The 15000-nt window shown below is 31.9% G+C and overlaps 1 protein-coding gene across 2 annotated transcripts in view; it reads right to left on the bottom strand.

Annotated features, from left to right (window-relative positions):
- Window positions 1-15000, bottom strand: part of LOC137638695 (glycerophosphocholine phosphodiesterase GPCPD1) — a 73827-nt gene that overhangs the window by 54836 nt on the left and 3991 nt on the right. The gene's annotated exons all lie outside the window — the stretch shown is intronic.

Raw genomic sequence — 15000 nt, 5'->3', positions numbered from 1 at the left:
CTCTCTCTCTCTCTCTCTCTCTCTCTCTCTCTCTCTCTCTCTCTCTCTCTCTCTCTCTCTCTCTCTCTCTTCTTCTTCTTCTTCTTCTTCTTCTTCTTCTTCTTCTTCCGTCTTGTTTTCTAACATTTCTTTCAATTTCTTTCACTGTTTTCATGTTTATTTTTATTTAAACAGTTAGATCTCCACTTTACTACTACTGCTCTCTCTCTCTCTCTCTCTCTCTCTCTCTCTCTCTCTCTCTCTCTCTCTCTCTCTCTCTCTCTCTCTCTTCTTCTTCTTCTTCTTCCGTCTTGTTTTCTAACATTTCTTTCAATTTCTTTCACTGTTTTCATGTTTATTTATATTCAAACAGTTAAATCTTCTCTCTCTCTCTCTCTCTCTCTCTCTCTCTCTCTCTCTCTCTCTCTCTCTCTCTCTCTTATGCATGTCATCCACCGCTTAGAGGAACTTGGCATGTCGCCATTATATACTTTTTTACTTATTGAATATCTCTTGCCAACAATAAAGGTTGCATCATAACTAAGCCGGCAATGTCTCCTTGGTTCTTAAAGGTTAAGACAAATGACCCTCCGACAACGAAGTTGAAAGGAGGTTATGTTTTACCCCCTGTTTGTGTGATTGTGTATGTGTTTGTTTGTTTGTGAAGAGCTTCCTGGCTATAATTTTAATCGTAATGAAACTTGCAGGGATTAACTGTTATGTAAAAAGATGGAAATGGTTAAATTTTGGAAGGTCAAGGTCAAAGGTTAAGGTCACGGTCAAGCAAAATGTCCAATTCACGTAATCAGCCATAAGTTGGGACATCGTTATCACAGAGATTTCAAACTTGGTTCATATTTGAGTGTAAGAAAATCCACTCCAATTAATACATGTTAAGGTCAAAGGTCAAGGTCAGGGTCAAGGAAAATGTCCAATTCACTTAATCAGCCATAGGTTTGGACATCGTTGTCACAGAAATTTCAAACTTTGTTTATATTTGAGTGTATGAAAATCTACGCCAATTAATACACGTTAAGGTCAAAGGTCAAGGTCGAAAAAGGTTGAGAAATAAGCTGTCGTGGCGGAGGTCTGCGCTCTATTGAGTGCCCTCTACTTATGTTTGGTTTAAATCAATGTTTATGCTTCTTAATGAAGAACTATTATTATTATATCTTCATTTATCAAGAATTGCTTCGAATAAAGGTTATCATTATATACATTTCTCTAACTTATATGCCAGCTCAGCTTAAAGTCCTTTTTTTTGGTGGCATTAAATAAATACTGTCAATAAATTCATTCCTTGTCTGATACCAACATATCAAACAGTTTAAGCAATTCAAGCAGAGGCCGTCGGCACTGGCAACTTTTAAAACAGCTTCCTAGTTTTGGATTGTCTACCACTATCCATAGATTTCTATTTATAAGAGCTTCTATTTCATCTGTTTCTTCATTTTCCTCTTTTCTATTTTTCAAAATCAACAATACTATTCTTCTGTCTGTATTTAAACATGTTTACTCCCCTTTTGCTTTTAAATCTATACTCTTTTCCAATTGACCCCTTAAGGCTCGTAGCATCCTGCTTTTCCAACAAGCGCTTCAGTTTAGCATGACATAACAATTATACCAATATTAGTAGCTCTAGCTATAAGCTTTGCTCTTCTCCTAAGGATAAGAGCACCTTCTGGCATAAGACCACACCAGCCTACCAAAAACACATACCTTTAAATCTTTACTTTTTTTCAATTGACCCCTTAAGGCTTGTAGCATCCTGCTTTTCCAACAAGCGCTTCAGTTTTGCATGGCATAACAATTATACCAATACTAGTAGCTCTAACTATAAGCTATGCTTCTGGCATAAGACCACACCAGCCTACCAACAAGCACATACTTTTAAATCTCTACTTTTTTTCCAAGTGACCCCTTAAGGCTTGTAGCATCCTGCTTTTCCAACAAGCGCTTCAGTTTTGCATATCATAAAAATAATGACAATATTAGTATTATTATTATTATCATTACTACTAGCCAAGCTAAAACCCTAGTTGGAAAAGCAAGATGCTATAAACCCAAGGGCTCCAACAGGGAAAAATAGCCCAGTGAGGAAAGGAAATAAGGAAATGAATAAATGATGAGAACAAGTTAACAATAAATCATTCTAAAACAGTAACAACGTCAAAACAGATATGCCATATATAAACTATAAAAAGACTCATGTCAGCCTGGTCAACAAAAACATTTGCTCCAACTTTGAACTTTTGAAGTTCTACTGATTCAACCACACGATTAGGAAGATCATTCCACAACTTGGTAACAGCTGGAATAAAACTTCTAGAATAGTGTGTAGTATTGAGCCTCATGATGGAGAAGGCTCTAGCTATAAGCTATGCTCTTCTCCTAAGGATAAAATAGCACCATCTAGCATAAGACCACCTCAGTCTACCAACAAGCACATAAAAAAAAACAGCTACAGGGTGTGTCAAGAAGTGTAAATGCAGCCAGCCAGTCTGGCACCGAGAGTAGACTAAGTCACGTGAAGTTCGTTATAATCATTATAGACTCATGCAAAGGGGGATACCGCAATGCCTTTATAGGACTTACTGGCGTGAATTTTATCCGTTTTAAAAGCAGGATTATTATCAAAGGATATCCTAAGGTACATTTCGTGACAGGATTTACTGGCTGGGGTCACGCTAGGACTAGCCAAGCTAGCACTGAGAATCGATCATTCTGCACCATTTTTTAAGTGGGGTTTTGTTTTTGTTTTTATTTTTATACTTTAAAAGAAGATGCAATGAATTAGGGGGAATTAGTAACTATATTTTGAAATAATAATAATAATAATAATAATAATAATAATAATAATAATAATAATAATAATAATAATAATAATAATAATAATAATAATAATGTCTTCGAGCTAACGGCATAGCAACAAAGGATATTACTCCAAGTACATATTAGAGTTACATTAGACTGCATGATCTTGCGCAAATACGAGAGAGAGAGAGAGAGAGAGAGAGAGAGAGAGAGAGAGAGAGAGAGAGAGAGAGAGAGAGAGAAAGCTGGATAGTGTACAAGAACTGCCTTACGTAATCAGTAATTATTATTATTATTATTATTATTATTATTATTATCATCTAGGCTACATAGTTGGAAAAAGCAGGATTCTACAAGCCTCAGGCCTCCAACAAGGAAAAAACAGCCCAATAAGGAAAGGAAATTAAATGAAATAAACTATATATACGAGAAATACTGAATAAAACATAAAATATCACAAAATCAGTAACAAAACACCCAAAATAATCTTAAAAACAAAGTTTTATAGAAAGTAAACAATATATATATATATATATATTATATATATATATATATAATATATATATATATATATATATATATATATATATATATATATATATATATATACGAAAATGTTAAAAACTTACATCTGTGAGACATACCGAGAATGGAACAATTACTGAGCTATGCCGGAAACCAATTTCTGGCCACAAATAGTTCCTAATATACTTGACGTGTTAGCCCAGGACCACAAATGGTCTGTTCGTGGTTTGGCGTAGACCAGAAGACTGGGGCTACTATCTTAAGAGTTTACACGTAAAATGGATTTAAACATTAATAAATTTGGGACATTAAATTTGAGACATGGATATTTAAGGGTATAGGCCTAGGTCATGAATGTGGACGAGACTATAGGCCTACTGTTATTCATTCCTAGACCAAAAAATCAGGACTATTATCTTAGGACAAGAGTTTAGACGTAAAATTGATTTACATATTAATAAATTGATAAGTGAAACATGGTTATTTGAGGGTATAGGCCTAGGTGATGTGTGTGGACTAGACTATAGGCCTACTGTTATTCATTACTAGACCAAAAGATCAGAATTATTAACTTAGGACAATGGATTTACCAATTAATAAATTGGCAATTGAGACATCATTATTTAAGGGTATAGGCCTAGGTGATGTGTGTGGAATAAAGACTATAGGCCTACTGTTATTCATTCCTAGACCAAAAAATCAGGTCTATTATCTTAGGATAAGAATTTCCACGTAAAATGGATTTAAACATTAAAAAATTGGTAATTTAGACATGGATATTTCAGGGTATAGGCCTAGGTCATGTGTGTGTGGAATAAAGACTATAGGCCTACTGTTATTAATTTCTAGACCAAAAAATCTGGACTATTATGACAAGGGTTTCCAGGTACAATTGATTTACCTACTAATATAATTGGCAATTGAGACAGGGATATTTGAGGCTATAGGCCTAATTCACGTGTGTGTGTGTGTGTGTGTGTGTGTGTGTGTGTGTGTGGAACACAGAGGCTATAGGCCTACTGTTATTCATTCCCAGACCATAATATTAGGAGTTATCTTATCAGTTTCCACGTAAAATTGATTTAAACATTAATAAAGTTTTAATTTAAGACTTGGATATTTCATGGTATAGGCCTCAGTCACGTGTGTGGAACACAGAGACTATAGGCCTACTGTTATTCATTCCTATACCATAAGACCAGGAATATTATCTTAAGTGTTTCCACGTAAAATTTATATAAACATTAATATAATTGGTACTTGAGGCAGGGAAATTTAAGGGTATAGGCCTAAGCCACGTGTGTGGAACAGAGAGGCTGTAGGCCTACTCTTGATCATTCCTTACACGATATAGGCAAGACAGAGGCCTACAAAGAATGTTCTAGTAATATTCGTGTTCTAAAGATTATAATTTTATTAATATTAATAAATTGGTAATTTGAGACATGGATATTTCAGGGTATAGGCCTAAGTCACGTGTGTGGAACACAGAGGCTGTAGGCCTACTCTTATTTATTCGTAACACGAAATAGGCAAGACAGAGGCCTACAAATAATGTTTTAGTAATATTCGTGTTCTAAAGATTATATTTTTATTAATAATTTGGTAATTTGAGACATGGATATTTCAGGGTATAGGCCTAAGTCACGTGTATGGAATAAAGACTATAGGCCTTCTGTTATTCATCCATACACGATATAGGTATGACAGGGGACTATGAAGAATGTTTTAATATTCGTGTTCTAAAGATTATATTTACAATATAAAACATTCATAATGTTTTTAAAACATTTATATACGTTATGTTATTTCAAACATTACAAAGATTTTATTTCCACTTTTAAAATTTCAAAATACTATATTTCAGTGTTTCATGAAATCGTTTCATAAGAGAGAGCAGATAATACAGTTGTACTTGTACTTAACAAAGATAAGTACACATGGCATGATGACACAGCATAATACCAGTTTCATAATATCAGGCTGGGTTCGAATCCCACCTGGGGGAAGAATTTTTTTTTTATTTCTTTCTGGATTTTTGTGGTGTTAGAGGAAATATTATTATTATTATTATTATTAGCTACAGCACTAGCTGGAAAAGCAGAATGCTATAAGCCCAGGGGCCCCAAACAAAGAAAATAGCCCAGTGAGGAAAGCAAACAAGGAAAAATAAAAGATTTTAAGGACAGTAACAACATTAAAATAAATATTTCCTATATAAACTATAAAAACTCTAACAAAACAAGAAGAGAAATTAGATAGAATAGTGTACCCGAGTGTACCCTCAAGCAAGATTAAGAAAATTATTCCACAACTTGGTCACAGCTGGAATAAAACTTCTAGAATACAATGTAGTACTGAGCCTCATGATGGAGAAGGCCTGGCTATCAGAATTAACTGCATGTCTAGTATTACGAACAGGATGGAACTGTCTAGGAAGATCTGAATGTAAAGGATGGCCAGAATTATATATATATATAAAAAGTCTTATGCAATATGCATAACGACCTAACTGAACGACGATGCCAAAGAAGAATTTAAATAAACTTTAAGTTCCTGTTCAACAAATTAAGATGAGAATCAGCAGCTGAAGACCAGACAGGAGAACAATACTCGAAACAAGGTAGAATGAAAGAATTAAAACTTTATCAGAATAGATTTATAATTGAAAAACTTAGGAGTCTTTCTCATTAAGAGGTTATTGTCTATAAGAATAAACACTAAGAGACTGTCTATAAGAATAAACACTCTTTAACTGTTTAGGTCAAAAATATATTCAACCGGGAACATAAATTAATATTATTTTTAGATAGCGATAAGACTTTACCGTTTTTTTTAATACTTTGGTCATAAAAGTACAATGAAATTATATTTCCGCATGGCAGCTCTCCTACTCAAGGTCTAAGGCTCTAAGCCGTGCGTCTTTGGCGAAGGATATCCAGTTTAGGTTGGCTTAGAGTTCCTACTTGTTCTTGGACTATTTGTTCTTCTTCTTATTCTTGTACGTATATTCTTTACTTAACATTCTTTAATTGTGATTATATATAATCTTTGACACATGATAATTCAGTTTACACATGCTATAGTTCAGTCCTGCATAGGCCTATATATCAATTATACATTTTCTTCCCTTTATAGACGAGATTCCACCATCATTTTAAACACATTTTAATAACATGCATTCATTAAACATAGAAATAAATAAAGAAGACAAATATATAATAATTTCTACGCATTTCGCTGTTGCTAAACCATAGCTGAGTCTATCATAATGAGGTCAGACGCACTAAAGAGGGTTACATATTATGCTCTAAGTCATTGTAAAAGGACTTTTATCAATCTATCTATTTTCTTTTTTGTTTTGTCCTTCATTGGATATGACTAACCACTGATGTCCTTGTCACATATTCTTTGTTAGAGGCAACTGGGTCAAAGGTCAGCTAGTACTATGCTTGGGAGTGACCTCCAAGGTGGTTCAGTTCATGAATCTCTCTCTCTCTCTCTCTCTCTCCTCTCTCTCTCTCTCTCTCTCTCTCTCTACAGAAAATACTGAATTTTATACATTCTATTTGAATTATCTATTTAGAAAAAATACATTCGTAAGTATACGAAATCGAATCCCGTTTTCTTTCAGCACTTCCGTATTTCGATAAACAAGTAAATGATTCTTTTGTGTCTGTCAATTGGACGACTAGACGGCACTTCCTTTTAACGGGATTCTGGTCCATCGAGAGAGAGAGAGAGAGAGAGAGAGAGAGAGAGAGAGAGAGAGAGAGAGAGATCACGTTGCCTATGAATGGGCCCTGTTCATGCCCATGTTCCGTGGGTCACGTGGTCTGCTGATGTCAGAAACGGAACAAACACGTGAACTCGAGTGAGGGGGGGGGGGGATTACCCATAGAAAACGGGATGTGGGTATTTAAAGAAAACGAGAGCTGCGTGCTATATTGTTTGACGTTTTTTTTAATTTGTTTGGTAATCAATTAATTATTTTTATATAGAAATTTTAAATGTTCAAATATAGATTAAATATATATACTGTATATTTATAGATATATAAATATACAATATATATGAGGCATCAAATAAAGATGTTTAAAAGTCTTACCCATACACACACACAAACATACACCTCTGTTCACTTAGATGTGAAACATCATCTGTCTAATTTTACTTATATAATAAAGGGGCATTATCCGTCTACTTTTAATTAAATGATAAGAAACATTTAGTCTAATTTTGCTTAAATAAGAGTAATCATTATATGTCTACTTTTACTTAATATGAAACATTATCCGTCTAATTTCACTTGAACAATACAAATTATCTGTCTAATTCTACTTAAATAAAGAGAAACATTATCTGTCTACTTTTACTTAATATGAAACATTACCCGTCTACTTTTCCTTAGACAATAAGCATTACCAGTCTACTTTTACTTAGACAGTACGCATCACCCGTCTATTTTTACTTAAACGCTAAACATTACTGTCTACTTTTACTTAAACACTTAACATTACTGTCTACTTTTACTTAGACAATAAACATCACCCGTCTACTTTTACTTAAACACTAAACATTACCCGTCTAATTTTACTTCGACAATAAGCATTACCCGTCTAATTTTACTTAATATTAAACATCATCTGTCTACTTTTACTTAAACACTAAACATTACTGTCTACTTTTACTTAGACAATAACCATTACCCGTCTACTTTCACTTGAAAAGAAACATTACCGTCTACTTTCACTTACCCACTAAACATTACTGTCTACTTTCACTTAGACAGTACGCTTCTCCCTTCTACTTTTACTTAATAAAAAACATCACTCGTCTACTTTTACTTAATAAGAAACATCACCTGTCTACTTTTACTTAGACAATAAACATTACTGTCTACTTTCACTTAGACAGTACGCTTCTCCCTTCTACTTTTACTTAATAAAAAACATCACTCGTCTACTTTTACTTAATAAGAAACATCACCTGTCTACTTTTACTTAGACAATAACCATTACCCGTCTACTTTCACTTAAAAAGAAACATTACCGTCTACTTTTACTTACCCACTAAACATTACCGTCTACTTTCACTTAGACAATAACCATTACCCGTCTACTTTCACTTAAAAAGAAACATTACCGTCTACTTTTACTTACCCACTAAACATTACTGTCTACTTTCACTTAAACAATAAGCATCAACCGTCTACTTACGGCTAAATTCCCTCCAACTCGTAAACAGAGCCAACAGTATTTATAGAAAACCCAACCTTGGTTTTTCCTTTCTCTTCAGAAAGGTGGAATCTTAAGAGCTATTTTCTCTCTTACTTAAAGAAAGAACAGAGATGAAATACGCAGTTTCTATCGTTGGAAACTGCGTAATTCACGTAGATTATATATACGCCCTTTTTGCGTCAGTGTGTAACCTTGACATTTCATGTGGGTTTCGTCATCTTTCTTAAAAAAAAAAAAAAAAAAAAAAAAATTCTTTGATATAAATATTATTTTTTTTGCAATGGCGCATTTTTATGATTAAGGAATTTATGTATTATATATATTTTATATTAATGTTTATTTTATATCTAATACTAATATTTTATGATTCATATTATTGTTTGTTTTATATTTTATATTAGTTGTTCATTATTTCTGTGGTAGTTTATCTGTCTTTTTAATTTCCTTTCCTCACTGGGCTAGTTTTCCTTGTTGGAGGCCTTGGGCTGGTAGCATCCTGTTTTTTTTCAATTAGGATTGTAGCTTAGCTTGTAATAATAATAATAATAATAATAATAATAGCAAAAAGAACAACAACAACAACAATAATAGCAAAAACAATAATAAAATAATAATAATAGCAAAAACAACAAGAACAATAATAATAGCAAAACAACAACAAAAACAATAAAGAATGAAGATCACCTAGAGACAAAAAGGAAAATGAACGAGTGCAGTTGTAAAGAATGACTCCTTTAACACTACTACAAGTTTACTACATTGTTTACAATTTCTTCAGAACGACTTCTCTCCCCCTTACTACCAAACCTTGGACCTACACACCTCTTCTTCTATTCCAGCATTGAATAACAATTAAATAAACAAATAAATAAATATATTTAGTTGTCCTACGTAAGAATGCTGAGCTGAAAGACTTGGAGATATGTTAAATTCGAAGTGGTACTGACTTTACCAAATCAGTTCAAAGATGGCATCATCATATGGCACAATATGTGAGTGTTACGGATTATATATTCCTATGAATTGGTTATGGTTAATGTTCATTATTTCTTTATTCAATTATGTTAATTTGATGTAATTAATAACGTTCTTTTCCTTACTTAACGGTTAGTTTCGTATAAGTGATTCCATTTTCTTTTCATAACTAAATTCTGTTATTTCGTATAATGCCAAGTTTCGTTACTAAAATTCTGTTACTTTCGTATAAGTAATACCCTTTTTTTCATTACTAAATTCTGTTATTTCGTATAATACCGTGTTTCGTAACTTAATTCTGTTACTTTGGTATAAGTAATACACCTTTTTCATAAGTAAATTCTCTCATTTCGTATAATACCCTGTGTTTCGTAACTTATTATTATTATTGCTACCTAAGCTACAACCCTAGTTGAAAAAGCAAGATGCTATAAATCCAAGGGCTCCAACAGGGGAAAAATAGCCCAGTAAGGAAAGAAAATAAGGAAATGAATAACTTTAGTATAAGTAATACCCTTTTTTCATAACTAAATTCTGTCACTTCGTATAATACCTTGTTTTGTTACTAAATTATCTTACTTTGGTATAATCAATACCCTTTGTTAAGTTGTTAAATTCTGTTACATACGAGATTAACAACCCTCTTTGATACAAGACATCCCAAGTTAATGTTTCTTCGAGATAATAAAAGGACACAGAATATGGACATTCCTTTATCCTTTATCTTAGTGTCCTTCGAATGCAATCATCCTACAACCTTGAGTCCCAAATCCATTCAATCTTAATTTGGACCTATTCAGAGGTACTTAGGAAAGTTCAATTCTCTCTCTCTCTCTCTCTCTCTCTCTCTCTCTCTCTCTCTCTCTCTCTCTCTCTCTCTCTCTCTCTCTCTGGCTGTGAATGTTGCAAAATCCGTGAGAATGTCAAGGTCTAACAGTGTCTTCTCAAATGTCGCAGGAAGATGGCAGATCATTGATTGAACTTAATGCTCCCCCCCCCCCTCCCACCTTCTTGTTTACCAGACAAAGCCAGATAAAGATGACCTTCGGTTTTGCGATGCCAGGTTTTGAGGTACTGGCAAGCAAGGTTGTTAGTTTTCATTATTATTGCAATACGTGATTTGATTTCTGTTCTTTCTTCCGTCTCCAGGTGACTGAGTTTTGAAGACAGTACAAAAATCCCTATAATTTTGAAGCTTCGTTTAAGATCCAGGTGTCTTCAGGAGTACTTTAATAAATCTTTAAGGAATATTTTCATATTGTTATTCTAGATTTCATTTGCAAGGCAAAGCCATAATGTATAGATAATGATTTCTCCATAGAGGTGGCCTGAGGAATGCCTTAGTTATTAGCTGAAACAGCTGTTGGGAATAGCTGTACAGAAAATTATCATATTGTTATTTTAGATTTCTAGTTTTCGTTTATAATGCAATACTATCATATCATATAATGATTTCTCCGTAGAGGTGCCCTGAGGAATGTCATAGTTATTAGCTGAAATAGCTGTTGGGAATAACTGAATAACTGGAGCAGCAGACGACTAGAAAAGATACAGAAAACTAGAAAAAAATTTTCCATAAAACAACTGATGACATAAGTGTTTTAGCCTGTAATAAAGCAGGAGGGAAGGAAGAGAAGACGATGGATTGACGAGCTAAGAAAATTTACGTTTATAGACTGGTAAAGAAAGACCATCAACAGACAGGAGTGGAAGGACCTGTCTGAGGCCTTTTTCCTGCAGTGGACTAGTCACAGCTGATGATATACAGTATATATATATATATATATATATATATATATATATATATATATATATATATATATATATATATTTATATATATATATATATATTATATATATATATATATATATATATATATTTATATATATATATATATATATATATATATATATATACATGTATAGATAGATATATATATATATATATATATATATATATATATATATATATATATATATATATATATATACATGTATATATAGATATAAACCCAGGCCTACATGGCTGAGAACTATGAAACGTAAAGTGGAAGATGATGAATAGAGAAGTATTGATTTAAAAGGTCAAAATAGAGACGACTGACGAAATCTAACCGAGGCCCTTTGCGTCAATAGGCCTAGGAGGAGACGAATGATGATGATGATGAATCAAAAATCGAAAAATAGCATTTAAGAAATATTGCTAAAAGCCGTGGCCAGAAAAACCACACGATTTAATTAATGGTTTTCTTGCATGACTTACCCTCCTGTCTACACGTGTTCTCAGTACACGTGAAGAATAAGGTGTATACGTATGCATATACATATACATTATGTATACTGTACTTACACGCGTGTTAATGTGGAGATAGACATAAGTATTTCACTTCTACATATATATATATATATATATATATATATATATATATATATATATATATATATATATATATATATATATATGTGTGTGTGTGTGTGTGTGTGTGAGTGTGTGTATAAAGTATGTACATATACATAAATAAATATACTGTATATATATATATATACATATATATATATATATATATATATATATATATATATATATATATATATATATATACGTACATATACAAATAAATGAATATATATATATATATATATATATATATATATACATGTGTGTATACATATATACAGCCGTATATATATATATATATATATATATATATATATATATATATATATATATATATATATATATATACATTATTTGGGATGGCACCAAAGAAAAAGACAAGGCAAGTCCCTAACACATTCCCCATCTTAAAACTCCACAAGATTACCTTTATAAAAAGAGATTAGTACAATTGGCTTCATTAATTCTGGTACACCACATAGAAAGCAAAGAAGACCTCAGTGCACCTGAATCAACGAAGCCAACTGTACCAAGTTGAACAACCCCCCTCCCCCCCCCCAAACAAACAACATCACCAAAGTTACAAAAACTTATAACCAAAACAAACATCACATTGGAAACGAAATATCAATAAACTAGAAAAAATATGAATTTCATCATTTTGTTGGAATGCTAAAACCATTCGAATGGATTGGAGTATTTTGGAACGAATTTTTGATAAGGTACATACTTCCACTGGCGACAGGTACAGAGTTTAATGTGCTTCTATGTCTTGTCTACGATCGATTTGCTATAACGATGGAGACAGGTTCGAAGCTCAATGTGGTGCGTCATATATTTGACTGTAGTTTATTGGCATTTGCAGAGAATGTTTTTATGTTGAACAGGCTGGTATGAGAGTCTTTTTATAGTTTATATATGAAATATATGTTTTAATGCTGTTACTGTTATTTAAATGTTTTATTTTGATTGTTCATTATTTCTATCTTAGTTTATTTATTTCCTTGTTTCCTTTCCTCGTGGGCTGTTTTTTCCTGTTGGAGCCCTTGGGCTTATAGCATCCTGCTTTTCAAACTAGGGTTGTAGTTTAGCTTATAATAATAATAATAATAATAATAATAATAATAATAATACCAATAGTTGTTTGAAAAGGAAAAAAAGGACTCCATCACATAAACATATATAATATATAAATAAGTAAAAAATATATATATATATATATATATATATATATATATATATATATATATATATATATATATATATATATATATATAAAAGAGAGAGAGAGAGAGAGAGAGAGAGAGAGAGAGAGAGAGAGAGAGAGAGAGAGAGAGAGAGAGAGAGAGAGAGAGAGAGAGAGAGAGATGTAATATCTACCAAGAAAAAAAAATGTATACACCACAAAAATATACCCATAAAAACCAACGTAAAAAGCAACCCAGCTATTTTACCTTCACTAAGTCTCACCAACAACACATTAAACACACCCATTCTTTATTATTCAAATCCAGAAGTTAAAGATCTCTACCTACAGGAATCATTCACTAAACCACAGATTCCTGGAATTCCAGTGTGCATAGGCGCTTCCCTTTAACCTACATTCCAGGATGAATTAAACTGGAAGCGTGGGCATTCTACTGGAAAATACTGGACTGGCAAGTGAATGTCCTGAGGCATGGTATGTCTGTGGTATGAACATTATTGGGGTTAAAAATAAATTTTGGTGGTATTTTTTTGTTTGATAGGATTTGGTTGAATGCATTATTTGTTGTTATTGTGATCTAACTTAAGTGTATATATATATATATATATATATATATATATATATATATATATATATATATATATATATATATATATACCTATACATATATATTCTGTATATATATACCTATAAATATATATATATATATATATATATATATATATATATATATACTTATATATATACATATATATATATATATATATATATATATATATATATATATATATATATATATATATATATATATTTACATAAACAACATATGCAGCCATTTCTAGTCCACTGCAGGACAAATGTCCCAGACATGTCCTTATTCATGCCTGGGGTTTGGCCAGTTTTCATCTCCACGCTGGCCAGTGCTGATTGGTGATGGTGGGATATTTTTGCTTGATCGCTCAAAGCAAACCAACCTAGTATGGGTGGCCATGACTAGTACAGCTTTGCTAAACATGGCGATACTCAAACCCTTTCAACATGTTTATGTTATATCCACCCAGAAAGGATATATATATATATATATATATATATATATATATATATATATATATATATGTGTGTGTGTGTGTATATATATATATATATATATATATATATATATATATATATATATATATATATATATATATATATAAAACAATAGAAGTTAATCAAATACACTAAAGTTAGCAAAACAATAGATTAAGAAAATTAAATAAGAAATGTTTAAAACTAAGACAATAATATAATCACCTTAATAAACCTATAATAAATATATACATATACACATCTATCTCTTTATCTATCTATATTTATATATACATATGTGTGTTTCCAGATCCCTTTATAAATAATGTATATATACATATTCACTACTTTACATCAACGCTTTAAATTAATTGGAGGTAGGGTAAACAGACTTCCAGGTAAACAACTGTTTAATTAATCAGTTATTTCAATTAAATATAGCCTAATAGACTCTTTAACATCTATACCTAAATGCCAATATAATTACTAACCTTCAAATACCAAAAGATAATCATAATTAATTTGTAATTCCATTAACTCTCCATTTCGATATATAATTTGATTTATATTAATATCTAAAGGATTAAATTCATGAATGACAGAGGTAAGAGATAGTGACATTGTCTTAGAGACAGATCATATATATGATCAGCATCCAAGCTTCCTCTACATCAAGGTAGGACCAGGGTCGGCCAGGCAATGGCTGCTGATGATTCAGTAGGTAGACCTATAAGGCTCCCTCAACACCAGTATCCCTAGCTCACAGCGGGGGTTGCCAACAGTTAAATTAAGTT

The sequence above is a fragment of the Palaemon carinicauda genome, chromosome 3 (assembly GCF_036898095.1).
Source record: "Palaemon carinicauda isolate YSFRI2023 chromosome 3, ASM3689809v2, whole genome shotgun sequence".
In the NCBI taxonomy this organism is placed as follows: Eukaryota; Metazoa; Arthropoda; class Malacostraca; order Decapoda; family Palaemonidae; genus Palaemon; species Palaemon carinicauda.
Note: the sequence above shows the minus strand (reverse complement) of the source record. Positions and strands in the feature narration are given on the sequence as shown.